Below are 19359 nucleotides of genomic sequence, written 5' to 3'. Positions count from 1 at the left end.
AAAATACTGGAGTGGGTTGCCATGCCCTCTTCAGGGGATCTTCCCAACTCAGGGACTGAACGAAGGTTTCCAGCATTGCAAGCAGATTCTTTACTATCTGAGTCAAATATAAGACAACAAATCATGCGAATTTAGAAGTGAACTTCCATAGATAATGATCCTATCAATTCATAGGTTTATTCCTGAAGAACATTAAGCTAATAAACTCAAAGAAACATTAAGCTAAACTTAATACTGTGACACAATCTTTAGAAGCAATTTGTCATACTAGTCATGGTTTTGCACCTAAGCTGCAAAGAACTAGGTGAAGACTCAAACTTCTAACTTGGAAAAATAAAGCAGATTATCTTCATAGGAGAAAAATTTCCTTCTATTCAGATTTTTTAAACTTGTATTAAAAGTGATTACCATTAGATTTTTATAAAAAGTTTTGGTACAGTGAATAAAATGTTTAAAATACAGTATCAGATGTACTTCAACTTTTATTTCCTTTAAATGATATCCAAATGTTCTAAAAGAGGAACACTAATTGCAGAACTGACTTTAACTGAAAATACACAGCACGGCACAATTTAAAACACAAGCCCAAGACACCTCACTGGCACCACTTCCCCCCAAAAGGAACAATTTCATGCGGTTTCTGCCGTGCACTTCTCCTTCCAACTTTTGATGTAGTGGTTAAAAGATCCAAATAGGTCTCCACGAATCAACCGTGAAGAAGACACTACAGTAATACCTGGAAAACTCCTTACTTTGCCCAGATGAAGGCATCGACTCAAAGAAAGGAGCAAGCTTAAAGATGCCGAATTCAAAGGGAGGCAGCACCTGGCCCCTTGACCCAGAAGCTCTACAAAAAAGAGCTAAAAGGAATGCTTCTTTATGTAAAGAAAACACTGAAAATTTTCTAAAATTAGAAACTCTGAACTATATTGCTAATTTATGAGATAACATTTAGCACACTTTGATGCTCTTGTTAAATGACAGATTTCCCATTAGCTCTATGGAGGCAAGGGTGGGAGGGGTGCGGCGCGGCAGAAAAATTAACTACCGAACTTGGGTCACGGTAATTCTCCAGGTGTTCACTATTAAATCTCCACAGGATAGCGACTGAACAACACCCTTCCTTGTATACTCTTGCAGCAGGGCTCCAAGGAAGACTATTTCTAAATACTCTAAAGGAAATTAAGATGACCAAACAGTCACCGTAAATCAGAATAGGGCTACAGTCATTAAAAAATTCTGCATGAAAACATAAACATTTCAGCATCCCAGAGAAGGGTGTTCTATGCAACACACAAAATAAAACACACAGGCCTAAAGAAAATTAATAAATTTGACAAAATAAAAACTCTCCACAGATTAAAAACACCATAAACAAATTCAAAGACAAATGAAAAATATCTACAGAATATGTGACAAAAGGCTTATTTTCTCAGTACATATTAAAGAATCCTATAGATTATAAGTCAAAAATACAACAGAAAAATGGCCAAGTGACAGAGTGAGGCAAATTCATGGAAAAGGAAATACAAATAACCTTAAAAAAAAAAATAGAGGAATTAGCAAATGCAAACAAAGTAAAAAAGGGATATAATGAACTCCTATGTACACATCACCCAGTTTCAACAATTGCTCACATACTACCAGTTGGTATACCCAATTCATAGCCCCTCCCAAGAGTATTTCAAAGCACATCTCAAATACAGTATCATTTCATATGTAAGAAGTATTTACTTCTAACAGGGACTTTCTAAAAATACAACCACATTAACATTGTCACATCAAACAAAATAACAATTCCTTAATATCACTTAATAAATAAATGTTCAAATATCCCCAAGTGTCTTAAAAAAAAAATCTTCCTATAGTTGATTTCTTAGTCACTGTAACTGGCTGATATGTCTCTGAATCTCTTAAGCAGACAAGTGCCACCTCCCTCTTTTTCTCTTTCCCTTGTTGGTGTTCCACACTTTGGATTTTGCTGATTATCTTTAATTGTCAAACTTTACCCCTGTACTTTTTGTTACTGTGATTGCTAAAACTGCTCTATCTCTGGTATCTACCTTTCAGGAAGAGACCACCAGAACACACCTCTAGTCCTATGAGTTGGAAGAATACACACCCACAGAACAGTGGGGCATCTTGATAAGAGAATGGTGTAAAGAACTCCCTGGGGGTACAGTGGATAGGAATCAGCCTGCCAATGCAGGAGACATGGGTTCGATCCCTGGTCCAGGAAGATGCCACATGCTGAGGGCAACTAAAGCCTGCACGCTGCAACTACTAGAGCCTGCGGGCCTAGAGCCCGTGCTCCGCGATGAAGGGCAGCCTCTGCCCACCACTAGAGAAAAGCTTGTCCGAAGCAACGAAGACCCAGTGCAACCAAAAATAAATAAACTAATCTAAAAAAGAAAAAAAAAAGAATATGACAGGATTTGGGTTTTGCTTGGGTAAGCCTGGGGAGGGTCTAGGAGGGAAGCTTCCCTGATAGCTCAGTTGGTAAAAAATCTGCTGGCAGTGGAGGAGACCCCAGTTCAATTCCTGGGTTGAGAAGGTCCCCTGGAGAAGGGAAAGGCTACCCACGCCAGTATTCTGGCCTGGAGAATTCCACAGACTGTACAGTCCATGGGGTCACAGAGTCGACACAACTGAGTGACTTTCACTTTTCAGGGAAGCCAGAGTTTCTCTAAACTGGGTGCAATTAGAAAGCAGGGGGAGTCTATGTTGGGTGTCTCAATAAGTCTTATTTGAGAGGAGACAGGAACAAAGACAAAGTGGTAACTGGTAAAGAAGCTGTGGTCACTCACTCCAGCCAAGTATTCTGCGGATGGCAGCAACTCTGGCTTTGCTTGTGCTTTGTCTCGGTTTTCTGTGCTCGCGGAGAAGCCTGGTGTGAGGCGTTTTGTGAGGCTGGCTGCTGAGCTGGAGGACACAGGGCCAGCTGTGCCCCGGGCCAGCTCCTGACGCTGGGCCACTCCTCTCGCTTTTCCTTTGCCCTCGACAATGAAGCCCTTCCAGCTGGCCACCCTGTCCCTCTGACTCGACCCCAAGAGTGTTGGATATTTTTCTGGTCTCACAACCCGGGACAGTACGTCAACAGGGCCAAGAATCAAAACATACGGATGGCAAGTATAATTTTTTGTAAAAGATGCCTCTTTTGCTAATTAACAGAAGCACTGAGAGAGTAGAGTGCATACTGCAGAATCATTTGCAAAATGAAAAGTTTTTAGGTGGTAAAATATTTACTTTAATGACTATATAAACATCATAAAAATAGTACAAAAGACAAAACAGAAACATATCCTTGTTACTACAAATACACAGCCTACTGTTAAAAGAAGGATGACTTCCAAAGATCAAGAGGACAAAAGTAACAAAATAACCGATGTATAACTCACCAGAAAAATGCTTTTCCTTGCAGTTTACTAATACAAAACATGACAAAAATTCAGCTGGAAAAACTTGATGTGATAAACTACTGCAGAATATATGATAAAATAGTTAAGAAACTACTGTATAAAAACAGTATGAAGAGACTATCTTCTAGATTCCAGTGAAAAACGCTGAAGATTCTAAAGTCAGTTTCTTCTGCAACCTCAGCATCTGGATGATGGCATTTGTGTTACCGTTCCTTACTGAGAGGTCCAGATAAAATCAAGTACTCAGAAATCTACCTGCAAAAGAAAAGTGATAAGAGCACCAGCCCACACCCCCTTGCACGCCTCTCACAATGCCTGTGACACCATGTATCACCATGAGTTGCCAATGTGCTGTGCCTGTTTGATGTATTTTATGAGGATATGAAGTCAGGGAATCTATCTTACCCCAGTATCCCTTGAGTCTAACATATCACCTGGTGAGAAACCAACAGCTATTTCCTAAAACTAGGCTGAATGAAGCCGTGGTCCAGGGCCACCTGCTATTGAGACAAGGTCCAACTTCTCCAGGTCCTTTTCCTTAACTAAAATGACCTCAGTTAAAGTTTAAGCAGGTGCTTAACCTACTGGCTTTTAAGGGAAGAAGCATGGTTCATTTTAGAAGTAGGATGAACTACAAAAGGATCTATTCCAATAACCAGGAGATGTGTATTTTTCATTCCAAGGTATTTTACAGTTACACATTTTGCCAATGGAATCTGTTGCCAAGAGAATGCAAAAGGGCTAGAGAACCTTCTTGACCTGCCTGCTCGCTTCAGGAAAAATAAATGGTCCCTGAACAAAAGGAAAGAAATATAAAGGAAGGAAAATCGAGGGAACAATGTTTCTAGTTGCAAATACATCAAGGTGATTCAAGGTGAACATTAGAAGGTTAATGAACTCAATAAGAAAAAGGCAACCAATTTAAAAACATACAAAGGATTTAAATAGAAATTTCTCCAAAACACATAAACAACTGGCCAAGAAACACACAAAAAGATACTTGACCTCATTAGTCATTAAGAGAAATAAAAATCAAAACTTCAATGAGATACTACTTCACACATGCTACCACGGATACAAACAAAAAGACAGAAAATCACCAGAACTGGTGAAGATTTGAGAGAACCGAACCCTCAAACAACTGCCAGTGAAAATGTAAAAAAGATGCAGTCAGTTTGGAAAACAGTTTGGCAATTCCTAAAAATAAGTTAAACAGTTACCACGTAACCCAGCAGTTCCAACGGTAGTATATACTCAGGAAAAATGAAAATGTGTACACATAAGAAACCTGTGCATAAATGTTCACAGTAGCATTACTCATAATAGTCCACAAGTGGAATCCACTCAAGTGTTCTTCGACGGATGAATGGATAAATGTGATATATCCATACCCTGGGATCTTATTCAGCAATAAAAAGAAACAAAGCACAGATTCTGGTACAACGCGGATGAACTTTAAAAACATGCTGGGTGACAGAAGACACTCACAAAACACCACATATGGTATGACTTCAATCATGTAAAATTTCAAAAACAGGTAAATTTGTAGAGACAAAAGCAGATGAGCAGTTTCTTAGGGCTCTAGGGGGTGCTTCCCAGGTGGTTCAGTGGTAAAGAATCTGCTTGCCGATGTAGGAGATGCAGGAGACACAGCTTTCACCCCTGGGTCGGGAAGATTCCCTGGATGAGCAAATGGCAACCCACTCCAGTGCCTGGAAAATCCCATGGACAGAGGAGGCTGGTGGGTTACAATCCATGAGATCACAAAGAGTCGGACCGGACTCAGCAACCCTGAGCATGCATGCAGGGTTCTGGGGCGTATGGGAGAGAATGAAGACTGACTGCAGTTAGTTGGTGGGGGAGTTCTCTCAGGTTGATGAAAATATTCTAAAATTAGATTACGGTGATGGTTACAGTCCTGTGGCTAGACTAACACTGAACAATACCCTTTGAATGGGTGAGCTATACGATAACTGAACTGGGTCTCAATAATGCCTTTTTTTTTTTTTCTATGACAGGTGGCATGCGGGATCTTAGTTCCCCGACCAGGGATTGAACCCATGCCCCTGCACTGAGAGCACAGAGTCTTAACCATTGGACTTCGAGGGAAGTCCCAAAAAAGCTTTTTTTAAAAAAAGTTAATGACAGGGAAAATGTGATATCAAGAATGACGAAGGAGTTATGACATTCTGCATAAGGAAATTATACTTTCTGAATGAAGGACAGAAATCACCCCGACACAGACTACCAAGAAGACTGAGGAACCAGCTAAAGGCAGATTTTGCTATGTCACCAGTGTGGTTCCTGACTGCTTCACTGAAGGCACCAGTACAGTACACAGCTATTTGCAGGAACTGCCACATGGGGGAGAGAATTCACCGAGACCGTAACTCATTTGATCACGAATGCCTTCTGCTGATCCCTGAAACTCTACATTGTCATCTGTGGTTCTTAGAAGTTCAAGTCGGAAACCAAAGGAAAGGACAAGTGAAATGAACAGTTGTGTCTATGTGAATGGCATTCAACCTGGAACTGGTGTCCTGAACGACGGCTTACCAAAACAGGACAGCGGGCTCCTGGCAAGGGACAGAGTACAGCAAGATCAGAAGACCACGTGCGGGGCAAGACCTTGCCGCCGTGATGAAGAAAAACTAGATGGCAGGCTCACCATAGCCAGCGATCACATTAAGCTGGGGGAAATCAGGGACACATTAGGTCCCGGAAACCAGATTCATGAAGATTCTTACAGGCCTAAATAAAACTGCATGCTGGGCAGAATGATTCAACAAACCAGAGCCAGAAGGAAGACCAGAAACATTTCATTCAGATCCTTCATACTGCAGGTGAAGTTGAGGCCAGACGGTTTTAATAGTCTGCCCAAGTTCAGAAGGTGCATTAAGGGTAGATGAAGGCTGAGAATGCAAGAATGCTCACTCTCAGGCTGCTGCTCACCAGGCCCAGCGCTACCTGCTACTAGCTGTGGAGACAAGCAAACGGGGAGAAAAGGAAACTTGGCCCACCTCACCACACACAAAAAATCAATTGCTGGAGACTGAGACCTAAATGTGAAAGGTCAAAGGATAAAACTTCTTGAAGATAACATAAGAAAATATCTTCACAACCACAGAGTAGCAAAACTTTGTGAACAAGACACGGAAAACACTAGTCAAAAAGGAAAAGATTTGTAAACTGAAACTGATTAAAACTTAGAATTTCAGTTCATCTACAGACACAAGAGTGAAATGGCAAGCCACAGGATGGAAAGAGATTTTTACAGTTCATATTTTCAACAAAGACTTCATATTCAGAATACACAAAAACCCCAACATTTCAATAAGAAAAAAAAAAGACAAGACGATTTGTTTAAAATGGGCAAATGACACTTGAATAGACACTTTATAAAACAAGATATTTAAAAGGCTAATAGCAAATGAAAAGGTGCTCAAGTCACCAGTTAACAAAAAAATGTCAATTAAACCACATTGAGATCTTCAACACAACCACAGAATAGTTAAAAAAAAAAAAAATGTAATGTTTAACTGATAGTACCAAGCATAGGTGAAGCTGAAGAGCAATGAGAACTGTGTCTTCTGAGAGAACCATGAATTGGTACACACTTTGGAAAACTGGCAGTAACTATCAAAGCTAAAGATACACATACACTGGGACTAGCAATTCTACTCTTAGCAATTCTACTCAACTAAAATGAATACAGATGTGAACCAAGAGATATGAACAAGAATGATTTCAGCAGCATTCTTCAAAACTTCTCCAAAGTGGAAACTTCCAATATCCATCTACAATTACAACAGAATGGATAAACTGTCTACAATTTATGGTGGTTTTTAAAAATTGTCACAGAACTTTTGACGCACCTTTCATAAATATGTGAGGTCTAAGTTTTTTCCCCTTGAATCCAGGCAGACATGTGTCCATTTCAACCAACAGAGTACAGTGGAAGTGACTCTGTGTGACTTCAGGATGAGTCACTCTCAGCAAGCTTCCTGTGGGAACCCACTCCACATGCTTGAAGAGCCAAAGGCCCCGTGGAGAACCTGCAGCCAGGGTACAGCCACCTTTAGAGCAACCGCTATACCAGTGACCACCTCTCCGTCTCAATGGAAATCTCTGCTTCTGGATACAGACGATGACTTTCCTCTGGTTGAAGACCATCATTGACCCCGTTTACAACCTTTCCAGCAGCAATATCTGAACACTATCCAAACAATCTACTCAAAAGTTGCAAAGAAGCAAAGCAAGTTTCAAGTAGAAGTCTTTGCCTCCATTCAAACTGTTTTAGATATACCACTGGAAAAACAAACAGCCACTTTCAAAAGAAAAAAAAAAGTTAAGTACTCCAGTCAACAAATCCCAGATGGTCCTGGTCTTCATGACATCCCAGCCAAAGCGCCATACACGTCAGTGAGGAACCCTGAAACGACAGGTCAAGCTGTCCTAACCAAATTCCTAACCCACAGAATCCATGAGCATAGTAATATGGTTGCTGTTTAACTCCCACTAAGTTTGGTGTTGTTGTAACAGATGGTGGCTCAGACGTAAAGCGTCTGTCTTTGGTGTTAGGTAGTAATCAATAACCAAAAAACTCATGTATTATACAATAACAGTTAACCAGAATTAGAGAGCTACTACCAACACACGCAACATACTATATGCAGCATGAATGAATCTCAGATGTGTGTGAGCTCAGTCACTTAGTCACGTCCAACCCTGACTACAGCCCACCAGGCTCCTCTGTCCATGGGATTTTTCATGCTAGAATACTGGAGTGGGTTGCCATGCCATCCTCCAGGGGATCCCAACCCAGGGATCGAACCCAGGTCTCCCACACTGAAGGCAGATTCTTTACCATCTAAGCCAGCAGGGAGGGTATGAAAGTAAAATAAAGAGTAACTCTAGGTTTTCAGGCATAACTGACTAGGTAATACCATTAACTGAATGGTTAAACCATGGGGCAAATAAAAACAGGAGGAGCAGAAAGCAGAGACAATGTCCTATTCATTTTGTATTCAAGGATCTACCCCAGAATTTAACACACAATCTCTCCAGCTTCCAAGAGAAACTCATTTTCACCCTATTTTTTTTTGGCCCACCCCTTCCTGGTCTCCTCTGTTGCCTCCTTTGTGTCCAGCTGCCTCTTAGTATCAGGATTCCCAGGTTTCCATCCCCAATTCCCCTTTCAGACACGTGCACGCACACACATATCTTTCTCCCATATTTTCAATCTCAGTTGATAGCATCATTATCACCTACTTGTTCTTTTAAGCTAAAAACTTCAGAGTTGACCAAGAATTTGGATTGCAGTTAGCTAAATTAAAAAAAAAAATTTAACAGGATAAGCAGATGTTATCATGCTTAAACCCCAAAACTAATGCATAAAAACAGGCTAAAGAAGACATGGCTTAAATAGATCTAAGGGTTTTACTCAACTCTAGGTTCAACATATCACGTGGTCATTAAGAGGATACAGCTGAAAGCATGTAGATGATGAAAGGTAATCTTTCCTATCCTAACAGAAAAGTGTATCTAAAGTAAGGGATGCAACTCAAAAAAAATTTTTTTTAATTTATCAAGCCCTGCATGGAGTACTGCATTCAATTTTAAGTACTACCATTTAAAAAAATAAAAATAAATTAAATCAAAGGAAAGTCACTCATGTGGTGAAATGACATGAAATCAAGACTTGTAAGAAACAGCTGATGAACTAGATGACGTTTCAACTCAAAAAGACTGAGAAGACTTGATGACCATTTCCAAGTATCTGAAAGACCACACTGTGGAAGAGGAATTGAGCTTGTCCTACATGTCTCCAAAAGACAGAACTGGGTAGGAAGAATAAAGACGTCCACCCAACCTAAGAAAGTACTTACCAACAGTCAGCACTTCATTAAGAACAGGAGAGAGCAGCGGCTCTCAAACAGGGACAATTCTGTGCCCCCTGGCCGGGGATGGTGAACACCCGACAATTCAGAGAACAACCCCACACAACAAAGGGCAACTCATCTAAAATGTCACCAGTTCCATGACTGAATGACCCTTTTCTATAGGTAGTGAGCTCCCTGTTGTTGGAGGCAATCCATTATAGACTAAACAATGTGATGACATCCAATACACGACTTTCAAGAATGGTATTAATAGGAAATGAGTGGAAAAAAGATTTCCTGTTTCAGGTCACTCTCCAGAGAAAAATGCCCTCAGGTATATTACAGCAATGATGATGATGATACACGCTTACTGAACACATACAGTGGACCGGTCATTACACCAAGCAATTCACTGTACATGTTTCACAGGCCATTCTCACAACCACCCTATGAAACAGCTATTATTTCACCTTGATGTGATGGTAAAATTAGGTTACCCTGATGTCACACAGCCATCAGTCTGTGAACTCAGGTCTACCTGACTCCAACCAATTATGTGCATCACTGTCCACACCATAAATACCTATGGCTTCAGAGCTTCTGTAGGCTAGAAAAAAAATGCAACAGCATATATTCTAGAAGTATCGGGACCATGTCTGAACAGTTTTGTACTCACTGCAAACCAAGTTGGCTTGGAAAAAAAGAAAAGGATTATTTGAAGTAGTCCTGGGATGAAAGCGAGGACAATTATCCTGATTGTCCCCAATTGCCTACTTCTGTAAGCGCCAAGAAGCTCTTACATACCCATGGAATCTCAGTCAGAGGCTGAGATTAATGATGGCATCCCTTTATCCATAGGCGTGAACGCTCAGGATGGACAGACGTTTGAACATCCCCGACTGGGAATCCTGCCCTTAACAAATACACGGGTTTCTTGGCTGCCTCTACGCACGCCCATCTGTCAGGATGGCAGTGTGCCTGCTCACATGTTGGTCAAACTGTCACTAGGGCATAGGTGCCAAGCAATGATAGTTTTAAATGGGCAGCTTGCATAGCACTTTAAGAGCTTGCTCTTCTGCAGAAAAAAAAAAATTCTGTTTTAATACTGAAGGGTTGCGATCATGAGTGAAATAGTCTTGGTCAATCTAAACATTTCAGTGGGGGAAAGATCTAGACTTGTAGAAAAGAATCAGACTAAGAAAATTAAATCAAAGAGAAAAACTGCTCTGAAGGCAAATAAGTGATCACACGAAAGCTTCTCACACTGCCAATCTTTCATTAATACACATCACAGTAATCTCTTATGCAGTAAAATCCTTTGCTCAACAAGTCATCACTGATGTTTTATAAAAACGAGATGATACGCTTTTCCATGTTTTAAATTTTAAAAAGTATAAATGCATGGATATTTAGCAGTTTGACATTAAAAAAGTTTTATTTGTTGAGAAGCTATTTTTTAAATGACAGAAGTCTAATCTACATCTAAGATAATCTTTTAAATGCACAAGGGAAGGCAGAAACCAAATGAGATTCCCAAAGGTGAACAGAAAAAGAAATATAATTTGTTCAGGGAAAGAAATCAAGAACAGGAAATGGTTGTTAAGAAAAGAGAAACTGAGTATTTCTGGTCACAAATTAATAAATTAGGACTCGGGGGCTGTCACCTGTCACATCCTCAACTATAAGAAAAATGTTCCTAGACTACATCTAAGCTTTCTATTCCCTCTCTAAAGACCCTTCCATCACTGGCAGGAAGCATCTTATGTTCTCACTGCCTGGAAAGTCCTTCCTCAGACTAAACCCTAATCCTGCCATCTGAGCTGTCTGTCCTTGTTCAGTCCTCGGTGACTCTGAAGAACAGCTGGTCATCACCACTCTCCGTGTGGTTCTTCAAATACAAGTATCAGGACGTTCTGATTAAATAACCCCTGAGTCTGCTCTTAGCCATGATAAATAAAAGAGATTCCATTAACTTTTTCTCATTGGACCAATTCATCAACTCTTTTATGTTTTCATCATTTCAGTTGCTCATCTCTTGGACTCTTTTTAGGCCTGATAAGAAATGTCATCCAAAGTCAACAATGAGCCAACACACACAACTTACTACAGGAAGCATTAATATGAAGGGGTTAGAAAATCCAGCAGAGTTCTCAGTAGCCATCACTAAGGAGAAAAATCTGAAAAAGTGGCAAAAGTCTGAAATCTACCAAAGCCCTTTTGAGAAATACAAGGGACTTACTGTTATAAAGTAACAACACTGTCAAGGGTCATGGCTGTATCTGTTCTTCCTACTAACCTGCCATCTAGCACTGCCATCTGAGTGCTTGCTTAGTAACTCAGTCGTGTCCAACTCTTTGTGACACCATGGACTGTAGCCCGCCAGGCTCCTCTGTCTGTGGGATTCTTCAGGCAAGAATACTGGAGTGGGTTGCCATGTCCTCCTCCTCCAACCCAGGAATTGAACCCACGTCTCTTATGTCTCCTGAGTTGGCAGGCGGGTTCTTTACCTCTAGTACCACCTGGGAAGCCCCATCACTGCCATACATACCCCTAAAAAAAAGTCTCTTGAAGACTATTTCTACCATATCCTTCTTCCTGCTCCAGAACCCACAGTACCTTCTAGCAGTCAATAAACTGATTATAAACTAGCCAGCAGTTTCCTAGACACATGGATGAATTATCCTCCCCTGATGTCCCTCCTCCCCTTCTCTCCCATGACACCCCAAAACAGCCAGTTCTTATTTTCTCTAGGACCTAAATTTGCTCATGATATTCTCTAAAATGTTTTCCCACTTCCTCTCAAATCTATACATATTTTTTTCAAGACTCAAGCCATGAGTCTTTATACCCTCAGACGTCTGTATTAATTTTCATACTTAACTGCTTATTCATTTCCTCCTGTCTTCATTTTGTTTGCAGTTTACAGCCAACTGATTTTTGATAAAGATTTAAAAAAAAAAAGACTCAATGGAGAAAGCATAGTCTTCTCAACAAATGGTTCTGGAACAAGCAGACATCCATATACAAAAGGAAACGAAAAGAAAAAGACCTAAAAGTTACACTCCATGCAAAAATTAACCCGAAAGGGATTCACTAATCTCAATGTAAGACATAAAATTATTAAACAGTTTGGAGAAAACTTGGAACATCTACCTGACCTATGGTTCAGTAAAGAGTTCTGAGACATGCATGACACCAAAAACGATCCATACATTGGTAAGCTGGACTTCATGAAAATTAAAACCTTTTGTGCTGCAGAAGACACTGTAAGAGAATGAAAAGACAAGCCACAGACTGAGAGAACACATGTACAAATCACATATCTGCAAAGGAGTTGTATTCAGAATATATAAAGAATACTCTAAATTCAACAGTAAGAAAACAAATTAGAAAACAGGAAAATGATTTGAACAAAGTAAGATATGACTGTGTAGGAAAGAAAAAAAAATTCCTCTACCATTCTAGGTTCTTTTGCTACTGTATCAATTAAATTGGCCTAAGACAAATTAACAGGAGAAAAACAAATTTAATTGTACCTCCATAAAAATATGGGACCCAAGGGCAGGACAGGCCACTGAGGCTTATTTGCCATCCTGAGCAGAGGAGGGACATGGGGCTGGGACTTCAAAGAGGAGGAAGGTAACTCAGACATGGGATCAGATGTTTGTTATTAGATGCCACACAGTTAGGTCTTTCAGTTAAAAGTTATCTCTGGTAACAGCTCTCTCTGACCAGGCTCCTTATCTAAACTAATTTGTCAGTTGAGGGGGCGGTAAAAAGCTCTGAAATCTTTTGGGTCTTCATTGTCTTTGGCTTAAAGTAATCCACTTGCTATAGTGACACATTTTGTGGAGGCTTGTTCTGAACCACTTCAAAGGACAAGCATATGGAAAGATGTTGAACATCATTAGCCATCAGGAAAATGCAAATTAGAGCCATTCTGAAATACCAATATACAGCTATTAAAATGGCTAACATAAAAAATACTGCTAACACCAAATGCTGGTAAAAATGTGGAAAATTGATCACTTATATAGTGATGACAGGACTGTAAGATGGCACAGCTCTGGGAAAGTTTGCAGTTTCTTAGTGGATAAAACATATACTTACTCCTACAACCCAACATCATGGAGCATAACAGTGATCAAAATTAGGAAACTCACTGATACAGTGTTAATAAGTACTTATTCAAACTTCTGGTAGGCTGCAGTCCATGGGGTCACTAAGAGTCGGATACGACTGAGCGACTTCACTTTCACACACCGGAGAAGGAAATGGCAACCCACTCTGGTGTCCTTGCCTGGAGAATCCCAGGGACGGGGGAACGTGGTGGGCTACCGTCTATGGGGTCACACAGAGTCGGACACGACTGAAGTGACTTAGCAGCAGCATTCAAACTTCAGTTTTTACCGTGTGTGTGTGTGTGTGTGTGTGTACATCCCGTGACATTTCATCATATGTAAAGATAATTAAAACCATCACAATAACCAAGCCACCGAACTGTTCAATCACCCCCAAAGAAACTCCCCCAGGCTACCCCACTATAGTATCATACTCCCAGCTCTCACTGTGGCAAAAGTGAACTCTTCTCCACTGCTGTAACTTTATTGTCCTGGGAACGTCATATAATGGAGTGTGAATCACACAACCTTTTGACTCGGTACTATGCCCTTAAACTCCATCCAAACTGTTGCTCGTGTCAGTAGTTTGCTCCTTTTTGTTAGGAGTCGTTTTCCATTATATGGCTAAACCTCATTTTATTTGACCATTTACCCACTGAAGGATGCGTGGGGCTGTCTCTGGGTTTTGGCTTTTATAAACGAAGCCACTAGAAACATTCACGTACAGGTCTTCATGTGAACATAAGTTTTTATTTTCTGAGGATAAATGCCCAGGAGTGCAACTGCTGGGTCATGTGCGTGGTATATGTTTAACTTTTTAAGAAACTGTCAAACTAAATCCCAGAGTGGCTGCACCATTTCACATGGGCTGCAACATCTGAAGTAATGCATTTCCAAGTCACAATTTCTACAATATTTTCTAAAAGCTTGTAAAACCAGTAAGATTAAGCCTCTTAAATGTTATATCCTGGCCTTTTTTCTTTTTTTTAATGAATTTCTAAAACTTTGCCCCTGATTCCCAAAAGACTTTTTTCCTTATTACCTCTAATAAAGAATGCATAATTAGATATAATCTGTACGGTGATAGCTCTGCTACCATGTTAAATAGTAAATTACAATAACAAGTGGAACAAAACCAACAATTCCAGCAGAAACAGCAAAAGTTTGTTTCTCTATGTTCCTGACAGTCTATGAAGACTGAAGGCTTAATGGCACTTTCTAACAGGCCATGTGATCACAATGCATTTATACGCAGCATTATCAAACAATGGCATTTGTTCGGCTGTTATTAATACTTCGTAAGACAATTTGAAGAAAGCAATTAATCTGAAATATAGCTGTAGTTATCTTAGCTCTAAGATTTCTAACTTCATGACTTTTTAAAAAATTTTGGATCTAACTGACAGAGATAATGGAGCCTCTCTGGGATTCTTGAAACAAGGAGCCAGCACTATCGAGACTGTCTGCCCCAAACGTGAGCAGCAGCAAGACCGGCAGCCTGCAAAGAGAAAACTAAATAAAGGCACAGAAGGAAACTATAATGCCGGAAAAAGTAAAAGATGGTGCTGCCCTTTGCCCACTGGCTTTCCAGTTCTCATTCAGACTGGGTACTGAGCTCCGTTAAGACAACTGTGCCCAGAACATTCCCAAATCTCAAATGAATAACCCTGCAACTTAATTACATGACTTCCATCCAGTGTATCTTCCCACTTATTACATACGGCTTCTTGATCAACACTCCAGTCTACGTGTAGGTTTAATATTCACCCTAAACATTGGGCAGTGCGGACAGCATCTCATTTTCAAGTCGGAGATGGTTCCTTTCTCTTGGGTCAGAGACCCACGGAGAGACAGGACTAACTGCCAAGAATCATGGAAATCCACGTACCTCCATGAAGACTAAACAAACAACACAATTCAAGCTGACAAAAACGCTGTGGCTAACAGAATCCTTGATAAATTCACCAATGAATGTTACTAGTAGTAGTTTCCTGTCGTTGGTATTTATCAGTGAATATTAAAAATCAAACTCCAATTACAGGGGAAGGGCAGATTTCATACCTATCCAGACTCTAGAGAGCTTTTCTTTCCTCAAGTGCTGTCCACTTGTCATCCAGAAAAGACAAGTAGAATGCGCTTGAGTTTGAGTGCAGAGATTCAAGGTGACATTGGGAGAGATGGAGCACCGCTCGAAATTAGTTCAAAACAACAACCACGGAATGTTAGGTACTTAAATATCATTCAGAAGCTAAGGGGGCAAGATATTAAAGGGCATGGCCCTCTTTACATCTTTTTTTTAAATTATTTTCAGTGGAGGCTAATTACAATATTGTGGTGGTTTTCGCCATACATCAACATGAATCTTCACATCTTTATAAAGGCAAGTTAGAACATATTCACAGGAATTTGGGTCAAAGGGGTCAAATGTATCACAGAGTATAAACACATCTAGGTTACACCACCCAGCTAAATGCTTTAGCAGGATTCCATCACTTTTCCATATCATCCTTACACCCTTATTAAAAATTTCCTGTTTTCTATACTTTACCACTAACAGTATAGTTTTTCGAATGTGCCATACACACTTGACTTTTCTTGTGCTGGGTGCTAAATAACCAAAGCTCAAAAGAATGACCTCTATTAGCTTAAAAGGTAAGTTGCTTCGACAAGACACTACAATCACAAGAACAGATTCTGCCCCCAGCACAGTTCTAGGCACAGGAAATCTGGTGAATAAACAAGTCCATCTCTGGTCACTCTGAAAAATAAACTTGGCAAACATGCAAAATGTACTACCAGTCTGAAAAACATTCTCCAGGCCTATTCGGTAACCCATCCACTCTTAAAACTCATGAAGACCAATTTCCAGGAAAGCCTCAGCCACACACACACGGAGGCAGCACTTAATTTCCATTAGGTTCAATGCCTGATCTATGAAGATACTAACATTTGCATAAATTCAGGAGTCATCTTTCATTTTGATATGAGGTAAATTTTTAAGCTTTGCCTCATTTCCAGTAAGTTTTATCAAATCAAAAATACTTTCAAAGTTTTATTTTTTAAACCAAAATTCTATTCATAGCACATCATATCTTATTAGGGATAGCTTTAAGGAAAAATATGTACACAGTTGTCAAAATAAAAATCGTTTTTTTCTTTCCAAGACATCTGGGACCCTCACTTACATTATTTATTATTATTTCACATTAGCTCTCAAAAAAAAAAAGAAAAAGCCTGGCCTATTTAAGAAATTTAATTTTAGGGTCTGTCAACATTTTCAATGCACTACTATTAATTTTTAAATATACAACTTGCACCCTGGAATAAAACTTAGCATAAGCTTTCCACTTAACCATCTCCTGGGCACTTACTAACTTATATGCCATGTTCTACGAATGTCACATTCCTTCATTTTCTCATTTGTTTAACAAATATCCTCTCACAATTTTTACTGTGCTTAACATAAGCCATTACACTCTAAACCTGGTATTTGCACTAGACTGTTGTTGCTGTTTAGTCGCTAAGTCGTGTCTGACTCTTTGTGACCCCATGGACTATGGCCCGCCAGGCTCCTCTGTCTATGGGATTTCCCAGGCAAGAATACTGGAGTGGGTTGTCATTTCCTTCTTCAGGGGATCTTCCCGACCCAGGGATCAAATCTGCGCCTCCTACTTGGCAGGAGGATTGTTTGCCACTGACCCACCTGGAGGCCCTTCTGCACTAGATACCAGCATAATAAATGGACAGTAATGCTTAACACAACTTTACTGTCACTAGATTCAAGCTGGGTTACTATTATTATCCCAGAATCTAATGAGCAATGTTGACATGCACAGAGAACAGCACCTGTAGCAGCTTCAGCAGAGAAGTTTGTGTTAAGTGACTACTGAATTCCCTTCTACAGATGGCTGATGAACATCATCTTATCTTGGGGGAGAAAATGGCAACCCAACCCACTCCAGTATTCTCGCCTGGGAAACCCCACGGACAGAGGAGCCTGGGGAGCTACAGTCCGTGGGGGTCACAAAGAGTCTGGACACAACTGAGGGACTAAACAACAACATAAAGAACCCCTGCTGCCCTCTGAAACTTCTTCAAAACTCTAGATTAAATTCTTCCCCAAAAGTATCACACTCAGCAGGTCATGAAAGGTAAGATGCCTTTATTCTGAACTCTTAAAAATAAATGCTGCCCTATTTATTTTTAACTCTCGCCAAGTTCAGCCTCCACAGGTGGGCAACTGCAGTTAAAATAGAAAGAAATGAAAAAACAGTCATTAATGAGGCTCTTCAACAGTTCCTTAAACGCACCACCCTCCCAACAGCAAAACTGGTTATTTCCAGGCTGTTCCAAGAAGAGACGAGGTAAAGAAAGGGTGAACCCCAAGCAAAAAAAAGGCGTGGGGGGGGGGGGTGAAAAACGGGTGGCCTCAACGGGAACCTAGTGTCTGCGTCCCCTTCCTCGCTCTCTCTCTCAACCCAGAGACTCTGGTGCTTTTTGTCTAAATAAATCACCTATGAGTTTTGACACCAGAGCCAAAAATTATTTCGACAAAAGGAAAAAACTACTTGCTGCCCTTGAATACGGCTACATCAGCAAGGGTGCCAACCCGTAGCTACGGAGGGGCAACAAAAAAACGTCAGAAGGATGCTAAAATCCCTTGTAAAACTCTCCCACAGAGCTTCACAGCCTTGAACCTTGCGGTCAAGTGCAAGCAAGCTCTTACCGGCCTCAGCCGGACACCGACTGGTTAGAAACGCCTGGAACGCTACCCTCTGGGGAGCAGGCTCCTTCCCCCATCTCAGGTCTCAGGACCAACGTCACCTCCTGAGATGCTCTCCGTCACCCCTACCACTCCGGCCCACCGTCGCCTATCCTATTACTAGGGAGCTTTCCGGCATCTGCAAATGGTCCTATTTGCTTCTATTCCGACTCCCCTGCAGAGTATGAGCTCCGAGAGGGTGGAAAGACCCTGGCAGTCGAGACTGGCCTTACAAGGGCCATCTCCCAGACCCGGCCCGAGCTACCAGGACACGGCGCGAGTCTGACCGGCCTACGTGTCAGCCAGACGGGAAGCTGAACCTTGGGGACCCGCCCGGCCGGTGCAGGAAACCCAGGGCCGCAGCGGGACCTGAAGGAGCCCCGGCGGGAGAGGACGCCGGCGCCGCGCCGACCGCAGCCCTAGACACCGCCCGAGGGCACGGCCGCCCGGCCGCCCCACGCTAGCCCAGCTCCCCGGCCGCCCCCTCCACAGTCCCCGCTCTGCGCTGGCGCCCTCGGACCGCTTGGCGCGCGGCCGCCCTACCCCAAGCCGCAGACCGTCGCCTTCTGCCCAGTACGAACTTCCCGCCGCTTTCGCCGACTTGCAACTCCGCGGCGGCGCCGGCCCCATCACACCCTGCAGTATGGGGCCTTCCCATTGGCTCAGGCGAGAGGGAGAGGCGGAGCGAGCAGGAACGCGCGGGATGGGCGGAGCCCGCGCTGGCTCCCGCTGGCCCCCCGAGGAATGCCGGGAGCCGCGGGCGGCCCTCGCACTGCGTGCTGGGAAATGGAGTCTTTCACTGGCAAAGCGAGATCGCGTTGGCTCGGCCCCTGTGCGCCTCTGGGAAGTGCGGTCTACAGTCTCTTGAATCCGTTCTTATGGTCAGATGTTGTATCCGTCAAAGCCCTAGGAACCGAAGTAAATATCGCCCGTGTTCGCAGTTGCTTGATTTATTAAATAATGTGTTGAAAAGAGTTGGATGTAAAAGAATATTCCCGTTTGGCCAAGTGGTGCTTCCATTTTCCCACCTACTGGTCCACACCTGCATGCTTGTCACCCAGTCGCTTGGTTCTGTATATTAGGGCCTGGCTCTGGAAGCAAACAGCTCGCGATCAAATCTCGGCTCCTCCACTCTGTAACTTTGTGAACTAAATGACTTAACCCCTATGAGTCTC

At 41.7% G+C, this 19359-nt stretch overlaps 1 protein-coding gene across 1 annotated transcript in view; it reads right to left on the bottom strand.

Annotated features, from left to right (window-relative positions):
• Positions 1 to 18758, bottom strand: part of VRK1 (VRK serine/threonine kinase 1) — an 80042-nt gene extending 61284 nt beyond the window's left edge. The window contains exon 1 of the mRNA XM_068991351.1: positions 18728 to 18758. The gene's annotated coding sequence lies outside the window, so the exon portion shown is untranslated. The remainder of the gene's footprint in view (positions 1 to 18727) is intronic.
• Positions 18759 to 19359: the final 601 nt, after the last annotated feature.

This window comes from Capricornis sumatraensis, chromosome 19 (assembly GCF_032405125.1).
Source record: "Capricornis sumatraensis isolate serow.1 chromosome 19, serow.2, whole genome shotgun sequence".
NCBI lineage: Eukaryota > Metazoa > Chordata > Mammalia > Artiodactyla > Bovidae > Capricornis > Capricornis sumatraensis.
Note: the sequence above shows the minus strand (reverse complement) of the source record. Positions and strands in the feature narration are given on the sequence as shown.